General features: G+C 47.6%; 1 protein-coding gene and 1 long non-coding RNA gene across 2 annotated transcripts in view; one reads left to right on the plus strand and one right to left on the minus strand.

Moving 5' to 3' along the window:
• Positions 1-11,685, plus strand: part of Ksr2 (kinase suppressor of ras 2) — a 368,380-nt gene that overhangs the window by 71,216 nt on the left and 285,479 nt on the right. The gene's annotated exons all lie outside the window — the stretch shown is intronic.
• Positions 1,060-6,723, minus strand: LOC110294534. The gene is made up of 3 exons (XR_002377948.1): positions 6,620-6,723; positions 2,586-2,690; positions 1,060-1,654 (listed from the first exon to the last, which is right to left on the minus strand). It is a non-coding gene; the product is annotated as an uncharacterized LOC110294534 (long non-coding RNA).

Here is an 11,685-nt window from a genome sequence, read left to right on the forward strand (position 1 = left end):
GAACGGAGCAGGGAGGATGGAGTGAGCAGTGCAGGGGCAGGGGGAAGGTAAGAGAAAACACACACACACACAAGCACACACATACATACACTATAAACCTAGCATATAGCAATACATACGCTAACTTATTTGATGGCTGGGGATATTGGTAGAGCCTCTATGATGTCCTGGGCCCAATCCCCCAGCACAGCATAAAGCAGATGTAGTGGTGTGCTCCTATAATCTCAGCATGGGAGGTGGAGGCAGGAGGACCTTTTAAGGGCATCCTTTGCTGTATAGCATATGGACGTCAGCCTGGGATACGGGATACCCAGTCTCTATTTGTTTTTCCATTTTGCACCCAAAAGACCTCCCTCCGTTCATTCTTCTTCTGGGCCCAGAAACTGAAAGTCAACTCCTGCCATGGGCCAAGCACCCAGAGGTTCTCTGTGCATCTCGTGTCCTTGCATCTAGTCTCATAGCAACCCTTGTTCAGAGATGTGGTGTCATTTGTCTCAAAGCACATAGCCTGTGACCTCGTTGCTGACGACTATCTGCCTTCAGGTTCACAGAGCCTCAGCCAATCCTGTGTATTCGGAAGGGAGGGAGATGTTGGTCTTTATCTGTAGGTGAGATAACCCAGCCTCCTTCACCGAGCCTTTGGGGACTTGTTTGCTCTTTTGAAAAGGCTGCTGTAGTCTGCATTCCCCAATTCATCTCTAAGTATCGTTAACGTTTCATTTTCTTAGTACCAATGAACCCTGAGAGTCCAGGTGTGTGGTCTCTCTTGTGCTGATTGCCAGGCAAGGCATAAGGCAGCCACAGCCCAGAGCCTGGAGTCTAGCTACAGTATTAATTCCCTTCACCGGCAACTTACCATGAAATTCATTCACTTCTTTTTTTTTTTTCCCCTCTCTCTCTGAGCAATGGTTAGCAAATATCACTGTAAAGAGGTATATAGTGAATAGTTTATGTGTCCTAAGCCATCCAGTTCCGTGTCAACTACTCAGCTCTGCAGCTGTGGCCTAAAAGGGTCCCCAGACACTATGGAAATACAGGAGTATGGTTGTGTGCCAATAAAACTTTATTTATAAAAAACAAGCCAGGGGCCAGATTTGGAGGATAGCTGGTGAGTCTGGGGACTCCTGGTGTATTTTTGTTTCCGAAGCCAATGTGGAGGGAAAAGGCTTGGAAATGTATAAACCTTGTCTGTGAGGATAGAATCTGAGGGACAAGAGGGGGAAAAAATGGGACAAATTCTTGAGAAGAAACAGACAAAGGAGAAAGACTTGTTGCTGAGCTGTTTCTTGGGAGCTGAGGAAGATGATGGTTTCCCAGTTCCGTTTTCTCTACCGTGTTAGCAGTGTTCATTCATCCCACGTGAGTGTGTACTCACTCGGGTGAGTGGGCTGGGAGAGTGAAGGACTCAGGGACCCCTCCCACCCCGTTTGTGCCTCTTTTCTCTTGCTTCAGCTCGGCTCTGGTCTTTCTCCCCGGCCTGGGAACAACTTCACTTTTTTTTTTTTTTTCCGTGAAAGGACCCAGAGGTAATTCCCCATTAGCAAGGGCCAGCCGCAGCCGCTGAGGCAGAAGCTGGTGTGTTGCAATATTCCACTCCGGAGTTCCTCCTCTCTCTCCCTGGGGCCCAAGATTGTTTCCATTACACTCCCCGCTCCTTGAGTGTGGCAGGGCAGCATCCCAGGGTGGATTTGAGTGGGAAGAAAAAAAAATTAGAATTTATGATTATACCAAGAACTTCAGGTGACAGAGACTGGGTCTGAATAAAACACAGAAGGCCCCCCACACTCAGGACTTTGGACCCAGAAGCCTAGATACGGTGCTTCCCCAGAATTGCCCTGCAAAAAGGCTTTTCCACCTAGGACTCTTCAAAGTGCTGCTCTCTGAGAGAGCGCTTGCCCACAATGACGCTTGGAGCTCCAGGCTAGACCCCAGCACTGGAACAAGAGTTATGAGACAGAAGCGATGTTTTCAGGGTGTGCCTGCTCTCTCCTGAACCCCCCCCCCCAAGTCCTGATGAGAGATCAAAGCCTCTGTTGTTGAACTTGACACAAAAGGTTCGACCCTGGGGTGCTTTGGCGCATAGGCTATGCTAATGTCAACCCGTGTCCATGTCCGTGGAGAACATGGATTGTGGGGTTCTCAGAGTGATGTCTCTACTCAGGAGGAACCTTAGGAAGGCTGGGGTCAGGGGTCAGGGGTCAGGGGTCAGGGGTCAGGGGTCAGAGTACCTGTAACTCAAGACCATTGGGTAACCCAGCACAGGAAATTTATCTTTTCCTTTGTTTTTTTTTTTTCTTCCCCTATCTGATTTAGGATNGGTAGAGATTCTTTCCCAATCTGTTGGTGGCCTTTTTGTCTTATTGATAGTGTCTTTTGCCTCACAGAAGCTTTGCAATTTTATGAGGTCCCATTTGTCAATTCTGGTGTTCTATTCAGGAATTTTCCCCCGTGCCCATATCTTCAAGGCTTTTCCCCACTTTCTCCTCTATAAGTTTCAGTGTCTCTGGTTTTATGTGGAGTTCCTAGATACACTTGCTTTTTTCTTTAATAAGTATTTTTTAAAAAATTCAGTGATGATATCTCACCTGAATGTGTAACAGGCAAACCGGGAGTCATAGAATAGGAGGCGCAGCCTGACTGGAGGCAGCCATCTTTGCTGGCACACCAAGATGGGAAGACAATCTATGAATCTGTCCATAGATAAGTAGAAGCCTTTACTTCGTCAGTCACTTCTCAGAGCCCCACCTCCGAGCAGAGGATTGGAGAGCCAAGCCTTCGCAGGACACCAAACCTAGCCATAACCCTTGGGAACCTGACAGAAGCTCAAAGTCTGGCCCCTCCTCAGATCCACTATGGCAGTGGCTTGGGTGGGATCTGGGATCTGTTCTCTTTCAGGTTGTAAGGGGCTTCAGGCTCACACTCGAGTTTGAGAACTGCTGGCCTAGAAGAGAGTTATCCTGACCAGGGTTGGGTATCCAGGCCCAGTTGATTGTTTGGGGGACAGCCCCGTACACTGGGGGGACACTTAGCTGTATCTCTGCTCTCTACTTGGAGATGCCAGAAGCATCCCTCATCCCTAAGTCCCATTAACCCAGATGTCAGCTGGCCCCTGGAGGGACACAGTTGCCCCTCGCCGAGAAGCACTGAGATGACCGGAAGCAGGCCTCGAATCGAATGATCTCCATTTCCAGCCTCCTCAGTTCAGTTATCCGAATTGAAACCTGGTGGAAGGACTCCAGCCTCCTGTTCCTCTGAGCTGACACTGTGGCCCTGGGGCCTCATTATTTAAAAATAGTCACACCACTTAAACTTTCTAACAAAATTTTCCTCTGAGTAGAAGCTAAACATGGAAAAATCTCAGCCCCAGGGACCCGTGGTAACCTTCTCCTAAGGGCCTGGTTGTTCCGAGTGGGGATTTGGGTGGAAATCTTTGGCCTTCATAAACGGCTAAGTTTGCTGCAGGGCTCCGAGTTCCTCCCGTGCACCTGGCTTTCTCTCCCTGGGGAGCCAAGTGGCAGGTCCCTGGGGCCCAGCTCTCTGTCCCTGCGGGGACATTAACCTCGAGTCTCTGCTTTCCATTGCTGGTGTACTGGCCCTTAGCCCTGTGACTTACTTTTCCAGGTGACCCGAGTACTGAGCTCCGGGATGAGTCTCTTGCCCAGCAATGACAGCTTTCGCAGTCTGAAGCTGGATGTCACTTTTGGGTGTAGCATTATTTTTAAACCTCCCATTTAACAGAGAGAGAGCCATGTCTCCGAGCCACCGTATGGATCATTTGAACCCCAAGCTCCTCACCTTGGAGCCTAGAGCCCAGTGCACGGCTCTCAGTTCCTCCTGTAATCTTTCTTCACTTGGGCGGTCAAAGGGCAAGGTTGGGGCAGGCAAAAAAAAAAAAAAAAAAAAAAAAGAAAGAAAGAAAGAAAGAAAGAAAGAAAGAAAGAAAGAAAGAAAGAAAGAAAAAAGGGGGCGGGGTGGAGGCAGAAGTGAGGAGAGGTGCTTTCTTCAAAGCCTGATGAACCTAGCAGGATCCTTGGATCCCACATAGTGGAAGGACAGACTGACTACTCCTCTGACCTCTGCACAGCTCTCTTGCATGCGTCTTCCCCCTCAATAAATAATACTAAATAATGAAAGCATCGAGGACGTGGCACTGTTCCCAACAGCGGTTCCACTGTCTATTTAATAAAAACATCCCTAGGGGTTGGAGAGATGGCTCAGCGGTTAAGAGCACTGACTGCTCTTCCGGGGGTCCTGAGTTCAAATCCCAGAAACCACATGGTGGCTCACAACTATCTGTAATGGGATCTGACACCCTCTTCTGGTGTGTCTGAAGAGAGTAACAGTGTATTTACATATAATAAATAAATCTTAAAAAAAATCCATTTTTGTTCCTGAATTTTTTTTTTTTTTTTTGGTTTTTTCGAGACAGGGTTTCTCTGTGTAGCCTTGGCTGTCCTGGAATTCATTTTGTAGACCAGGCTGGCCTCGAACTCAGAAATCCGCCTGCCTCTGCCTCTGCCTGCCTCTGCCTCCCGAGTGCTGGGATTAAAGGCGTGCGCCACCACGCCCGGCTCTGAATTATTTTTGTTAGCTCACATGTGCAATTTACAAAGTAGAAGTTAGAGTCCAGATCTGGATCTTAACTAGTTAAATACTTTCAAACAACTTCAAATAGCATTTATGTGTTTGATATATGGAAAATTTAAGCACCTTAATTATTGATACACAAGCCTTCTCAACTATGTAACCCACAGCAGCTTTAGGAAATAACTTTGATGAGGGCCTACGAGATGGCTCAGCACATAAAGGCGATTGCTGCCAAACTTGGTGATCCGAGTTCGATTCCCGGGACCCATGTGGTGAAGGAGAAGAACTGACCCACCCTTATCTGTGTGCTGTAGAGTGTTCAAGCGTGTGCACCCACACATGTGCTCTGAGAAAACGAACAATCACATTTATAAGCCCAGACACCTGACCCTGTGTGGCTCAGCTCTGTGCTGATGTGCGCCAGACCTCGATTCATTCTTGAGCACTAGAAAAATTAAAATATAAGACAATTCCCTAAAGATGCTGGGCTTTTTGGTGAGGCCATACCTAAATTGAGGTCAGTTTGATCTGAAATGGAGTGTCAGAATCAGCTGTTCAGCTGAACAGAGTTGGAGAGGTTGTGTTAACCTTGCTACATTCTGCTGGGTCAGAAGAATATAAAAGAATCGCCTCAAATATACAAACCGTTTAACTCAGACATCACTCTGGTGGGCTTAATGGTCTTTAATGTGTACAGTGCGTCCCAGGTCTTGACTGAGTCTAAGATCTCATTTTAATGAGCGTCTTAGCTTCATCCCACCGAATTAAAGCTAAATCCTGATGAAGCCTTTAGTTTATTTGAGGGTGTCGGACTCTCTCATTGTCTCAGTGAACAGTGATCAGAGATTTCAGCAAGGATGTGAGCTGGATTTTTTAAATTTATTTTTTAAAAAATGTATGTATGTATATAGTATGCATGCATGTGTGCCTGTATGAGTCTATGTGTACCACATGTAAGCAGGTGTCCATGGAGGCCAAAAGGGGGCGCCAGATACCCCTGAAATTGGAGTTCAGGCAGTAGTGGGTGCTGGGAATCAAACCCAGGTCCTTTGCAAGAGCATTAAGTGATGTTAACCCCTGAGCCATTTCTCCATCCCTGCATTTTTTTTTTTTTTTTGGTCATGGATGCTAAGGTAATACGTTTGTTCACTATGTTGATTACATATGTGACTTAATTTTAATTTCACCATCATAGTCATGAACAGTGCTAAGTTGTGAGTGTCTTGGGCACTGCGGTATCAAACAGGACATGGATTTGGGTTTCTCTGGGAAGCTTCTGAGCTGGCACCCTGGTGTGGCTGGCTTTCAGTACATTGCGCTTATTCTAGGTCATTCTGGTCTTTATCTGGTCGTAATTGTTTTTATTTTTTTTTTAAAGATTTATTTATTTATTATATGTAAGTACACTGTAGCTGTCTTCAGACACACCAGAAGAGGGAGTCAGATCTATCTCATTACAGATGGTTGTGAGCCACCATGTGGTTGCTGGGATTTGAACTCTGGACCTTCAGAAGAGCAGTCGGGTGCTCTTACCCACTGAACCATCTCACCAGCCCCCGTAATTGTTTTTAAAAAGAGTTATTGATTATGTATACAGTGTTCTGCCTGCATGTATACCTGCAGGTCAGAAGAGAGCACCAGATCTCGTTATATATGGTAATGAGCCATATATATGGTCCTATTTATATACGGTAATGAGCCATATATATGGTCCTCGTTATATACGGTAATGAGCCATATATATGGTCCCCCTGCCTCCGCCTCTCCAGTATTAGGATTACATTCATGTACCCACACACCTGGATTTCCTCTCTTCCCTGTGGTTCAGTAAATGGTTGGTAAGGCTTTGTAGATTGCTTGAGGGGCGGGGCACACCTTGCCCAGATGTTTTTAACTGTTGCTTGGCTCTGGCTCCCAGACTCATAATCTGCCCAGGGTCACAGGCATAGAGATCAGATCTTCCACCCTGCGCCCTGGGCCCCAGGCCCTCGTTATAACATCCTCCCGCTGACCATTTCCCTCCTCTTTTTACCTTCTAATACATTGACCTTTCTCAGTTGTCGTGGTTCAGGACGGAGGCACAAAGAGTGGCTCCCCACTGTCAGTGAGCACTTCCCTTACACCATGGCCCCTGGTGAATCTGTAAAGAGAGAGAGAATTATAGCATGTGTCTAGGGGATAGAGCAGGTGGGAGGTCATTTAGACTGATCAAATTGAAATTGGATTCAACTTAGGTGTGACCTAGGCTGGGGTGGTTTTTTTTAGAAGTTGGATGGATTAGGTAATGCATCCGCTGCCCTGAAGCCAGTGCTGGCCCATAGAGGAGCCAGTACACATTTCGGGTGCCTCCTTGTTCCAGAAAAGTTGGAAATGCTTGCAAGGGAGACACGGGTTAAGGTTGTTGTTTTTTCTAGACAGAGTTTCTCTGTATAGCCCTGACTGTCCTGGAACTCACTCTGTAGACCAGGCTGGTCTCAAACTCAGAAATATGCCTGCTTCTGCCTCCCAAGTGCTGGGATTAAAGGTGTGTACCACCACTGCCCGGCTAAGGTTGTCTTTTTATCCTTCTTATTCCTGTCCCTGTAAGGCACTACTGACTGAGTGCAGTTTCCTTACCTCCCCTAAACCTCAGCCTGTCTGTATCAGTGTCCGTGTCTGCGTGTGCGTGCACGTGTGCTATAGCTCCTCACGGCTGTAGCTGCAAGAGTCAAGGAGAGGCAGGCTCTTCCACCACACTGACGTCAAAAACAGCATCTTTGAGCTTCTTGCCTTTCTCAACTGTCTGGGAGCCTTGTTTAGCTCGAGAGAGAAGCCCCTGGTCCCAGGAGTCCTGGGGGCTTGGAGTGGAGCCCAGCGGGGGCTTCATGTGTGTATTTTTAACAAGATCCCCGGGGTGGGGGTGCTCTAGCGAGCAGAGTCTGACAACTCAGGGACAGAACAGGCTTGGGGCAGTTTTGTCCCATTAGCTAGGCTCATGGCCTTGGACGGTTCAGTGGTTACTCAGTGCCTCTCCTCTCTTCGCTCAACCCTTAAGGTACAAAGTATGACAATCAAATTTGGTATTAGTAAATTGTTTATCCCAGTGCCCGGCACACTGTAAGCCCTATAGCTATGAATTCAACCATGACTAGATTATTTTAAATAATAGTTGATGAATTAATAGCATGGTTATCAATAGACTAGTAGATACAGCAAGTATGTCAAAATCAACAAGTGTCAATTTTGCTGCAAATTTAATAGAGATATGGTTATATTTCAAACTCATGAATGCACGACTCTATATTACATTATAAGCATAACCATATTATGGCATCAGGCTGTTATAACATAAAGGTTAATATTATAATAACATTGATGCTGGGGAATGTAGCTCAGTGGGTAGAGCACTTGCCTGGCCTGCATGAAGCCCTGGGTTCCATCCCCGGCACAGCACAGATGACATGAGGTGTTGTCACATCTGTATGTCTAAGCATACAGGAGGATCCAGAGTTCAGCATCACCCTTGGCTACATAGTGAGTTTGAGGCCAGCCTGGGCTACACAAGACCTGTCTCGAAAATATATAGTCTAATAATGTTCCTGGAAGAAATACCGGGGACCGAGTGTCTATACTGTGAACCTTTGGCTCTTTGTAATGTTCCTTAACAGTAAGAGGAAAGACAGGGACAAAGTTGGGGCTGGAGAGATGGCTTTGTGGTTAAGAGGGCAGATTGCCTGTATCCAATTCCCAGAATTTATATTGACCTGTTTACCTCTAGCTCCAGAGCCCTCTTCTGGACTCCATGGGGTGGGGTGGGAGGGAGGGAGAGAGAGAGAGAGAGAGAGAGAGAGAGAGAGAGAGAGAGAGAGAGAGATAGCTGTCAGCTATCCTCAGCACAAATCAGTGGGCAATGGGATGTTCCACATCCCTTGACTGCCCCTGACTGACTGCACCCTGGGGTCCCCCGTGCCTTGGGCTCCAGTCAGGGCAGAAGACCCAGGGCTCTCCTCAGCAGGGAGCTCGCCTCTAGATGCAATAGACCCCGTTGTTTGAAACCTTCTCAGTCAGACAGTTCTCTCTCCTGTCAGCTGGCCCCTCGTGCAGGGGTGTTATGACAATGGTCGCCCTGGCAACCACAGGATGGCCTTAGGCTTCTGGGTGCAGTGATTTCATTACCCAGGCGGGTTTGACAGCCTTAGAGCCTTGGCTACACGGCCAGGGATCCCGCCAGTCCTGCCCAGGCTGTACCTTGAGAAAGAACTCAGGGTTTTATTTCTGGAGGTCTGGTGGCCATTTCCAGTGATGTGCGTTTTGTCTAAATGCCAGGGAACACGGGCAGAAAACCCGCTGCTTGCAGTGCACGGGCTGATGGGGGTGTGGTGGTGGGGAGGTGTAACCATGGAAACCAGTAAACAAGATCATCCGCGATAAGGACGTGGGGGTGTGCGTGCGTAACTGGGTGGGCCTAATTTGGAAGGAAGAGCTCTGCAGGGTGGGAGGGTCACACCGCTGCTAGGATTGCCTCCAGATGATAGGAGCGACAAGTGCGAAGTCAGATCCTGTGGTTTCAGGCAGTTCGAGGCTGCAGGAATGGAGTGTTCGAGGCAGCCCTGTGAGCACAGTTCAGGGCTGCCTGCATGTTAGCTGTATGAGGTTGTCCCACACGTACCTCGGGCGGGCCGTGAAATGAGTCCCAGCCCAGGCTGGCTGGGAAGTTCACACAGGCTTGGAGGATCCAGGGCACACCCCTCTTTAGTGTTCCCCGCACCCTCCCTAGTTTTTCAGACGCCTCTTTTTTTTTTTTTTTTTTTTTTTTTTTTTTTTTTTTTAAGCGAGATGTGCCCAGAGTTCATGGCTTTGAGCAGGACCAAACCAAACGCCCGTGTGTTTCCCACAGGTCTCTGTAGTTCGTCTTAGTTTAGGTAACGAGTGAAAACGCCCGTGTGTTTCCCACAGGTCTCTGTAGTTCGTCTTAGTTTAGGTACCGAGTGAAGTTTCCTGCTTCCCATAAGGGGATTTGAGACGCGGTTATTTTTAGAGCTGTCACATGTCTTGACTTTAAAATGTTTTTTTTTTGGTGTGTGTGTTTATGCTGCTAAATTTACCATCGTGCTAATGCGGAATACAGTAATAAGGTGCGGGGGATGCTTGATTGGAGTCTGAGCCTGCAGACAATTTCCATTTGCTGTGTGAGGTGCCAGGCTGCCCTCTGGTGTGCAGATTGAGAATTGCATCCTAGGCTCCCTGCCTTGCTTGGAACTGCGCCTGTGACCCTTGCAGGACTTCAGAGGGTGAGCACCCTTGGACCAGCCTTGCTGTAATTTGAAGGTGGACCCTTTAAACTAATTTTTCCACATTAGCTCTGCGAGGACTTGAATTGAGGATGACCTAAAATTCAACTAGGCCACAAGTAGGACGAGGCCACGGGGCGGGCCGAAGCCACCAGAAGTGCTTACCATGTGACTGTTTCAGTGGAGAAGCAGGGAGAGGCCCCCAGAGAGAACATTAGATGTCCCAAGATCAGATCCTGGCCCTGCTTTGGCTGTGTGACTTTAGCGTGGGAGTCTAGCACCCGAGCCTTCATTTCCTCCTTTCTAATACACTTCCCATAATGTGACCCCTACATCAGCATGCCAACACATTCAAAAGAAGAGACATATAAGGAACCATTTAAAAATATAATTTAGCCAGGCAGTCGTGGTGCACGCCTTTGATCCCAGCACTTGGGAGGCAAAGGCAGGCGAATTTCTGAGTTCGAGGTCAGCCTGGTCTATAGAGTGAGTTCCAGGACAGCCAGGGCTACACAGAGAAACCCTGTCTCAGAAAACCAATATATATATAATTTAGCGACGTTGAAGGATTTAATTATTATTACAGTGTTTTTCTATTGGTTACGTGGCTCAAAGCAAGGACCTCGTACACGCTGGCCATATGCTCTGCCACTGAGTTACACGTCAAATGCTAAAGGACTTAAAATTAGGAGCTGATATTCACCCCAAGGGGATGTTACTCCTTTGCACACCTTCTGTGGGGAAGATTTTTGTGCAGAGATTTCTGTGGGCAGTACTTCCGTAAAATACAACAAAAATGACTCAGGAGAAAAGGAAACGGCCAGAGTAAGGCTGGCCTAGAAAACAGTCGGACTCGGCGGATACTTAAGGACTCTTGCCAGAGAGCTGTGTGCCCCTAAATGCTCTCATCCCTGGGCTTCTCTGAAGGGAGCATGCAGGGGTGTGGTCTAAGAAGCTTTGCCCTTAAAACCAGCTCCCAGAACTGTGTGAGAAGGAAGGAGGAGGGGCCTTGCTGGCCTTAGCAAGCCCAACACTGTTACTGTTACTGTTCTGTGCTAATGGATTGTTGCTGGGTAAGAAGCCGATGCATCAGTTTGGCACCTCGGCTGCCCAGGCTGACCCTCGGCTGTCCTTCTCGCTTGGCTCTGACCGCATGGCCTCTGACACGGTGGTTTGTGTTGTCTTCCCACAGATGGATGGGGGTGATCAGCTCAGTTTTCTCCTTTCAGCCCACAGAACGGTATCCATATATTTAATTATATGTGGGTCTTCCCACGGTGATTATTCTCATCTAGAAACCATGGGATTTCTGAAGCCCATCAGCTTGTCTGCCATGCTCAATGAGTTATACTTGGGTACTCAGGTTCAAGACCTGGGTGAAATTTGCTGAAGCAGGAGGGTCAAGAGTTTAAGTCCAGCCGGGCAGTGGTGGCGCACGCCTTTAATCTTAGCACTTGGGAGGCAGAGGCAGACGGATTTCTGAGTTCGAGGTTAGCCTGGTCTACAGAGTGAGTTCCAGGACAGCCAGGGCTACACAGAGAAACCCTGTCTCAAAAAACAAAACAAAACAGAAAAAAAAGAAAAGAAAAGAAAAGAAAAAGAAAAAGAAAAAAAAAGAGTTTATGTCCAGCTTGGACTTAGCAGTAAGACCTTGTCTGAACACATGCACACACATGCACACGCACACAGACCCACACATACACATATATAAACACATGCACACACATGCACATGCACACAGACCCACACATACACATATATAAACACATGCACACACATGCACACGCACACAGACCCACACATACACATATATAAACACATGCACACA

Source organism: Mus caroli, chromosome 5 (genome assembly GCF_900094665.2).
Source record: "Mus caroli chromosome 5, CAROLI_EIJ_v1.1, whole genome shotgun sequence".
Taxonomy (NCBI): Eukaryota; Metazoa; Chordata; class Mammalia; order Rodentia; family Muridae; genus Mus; species Mus caroli.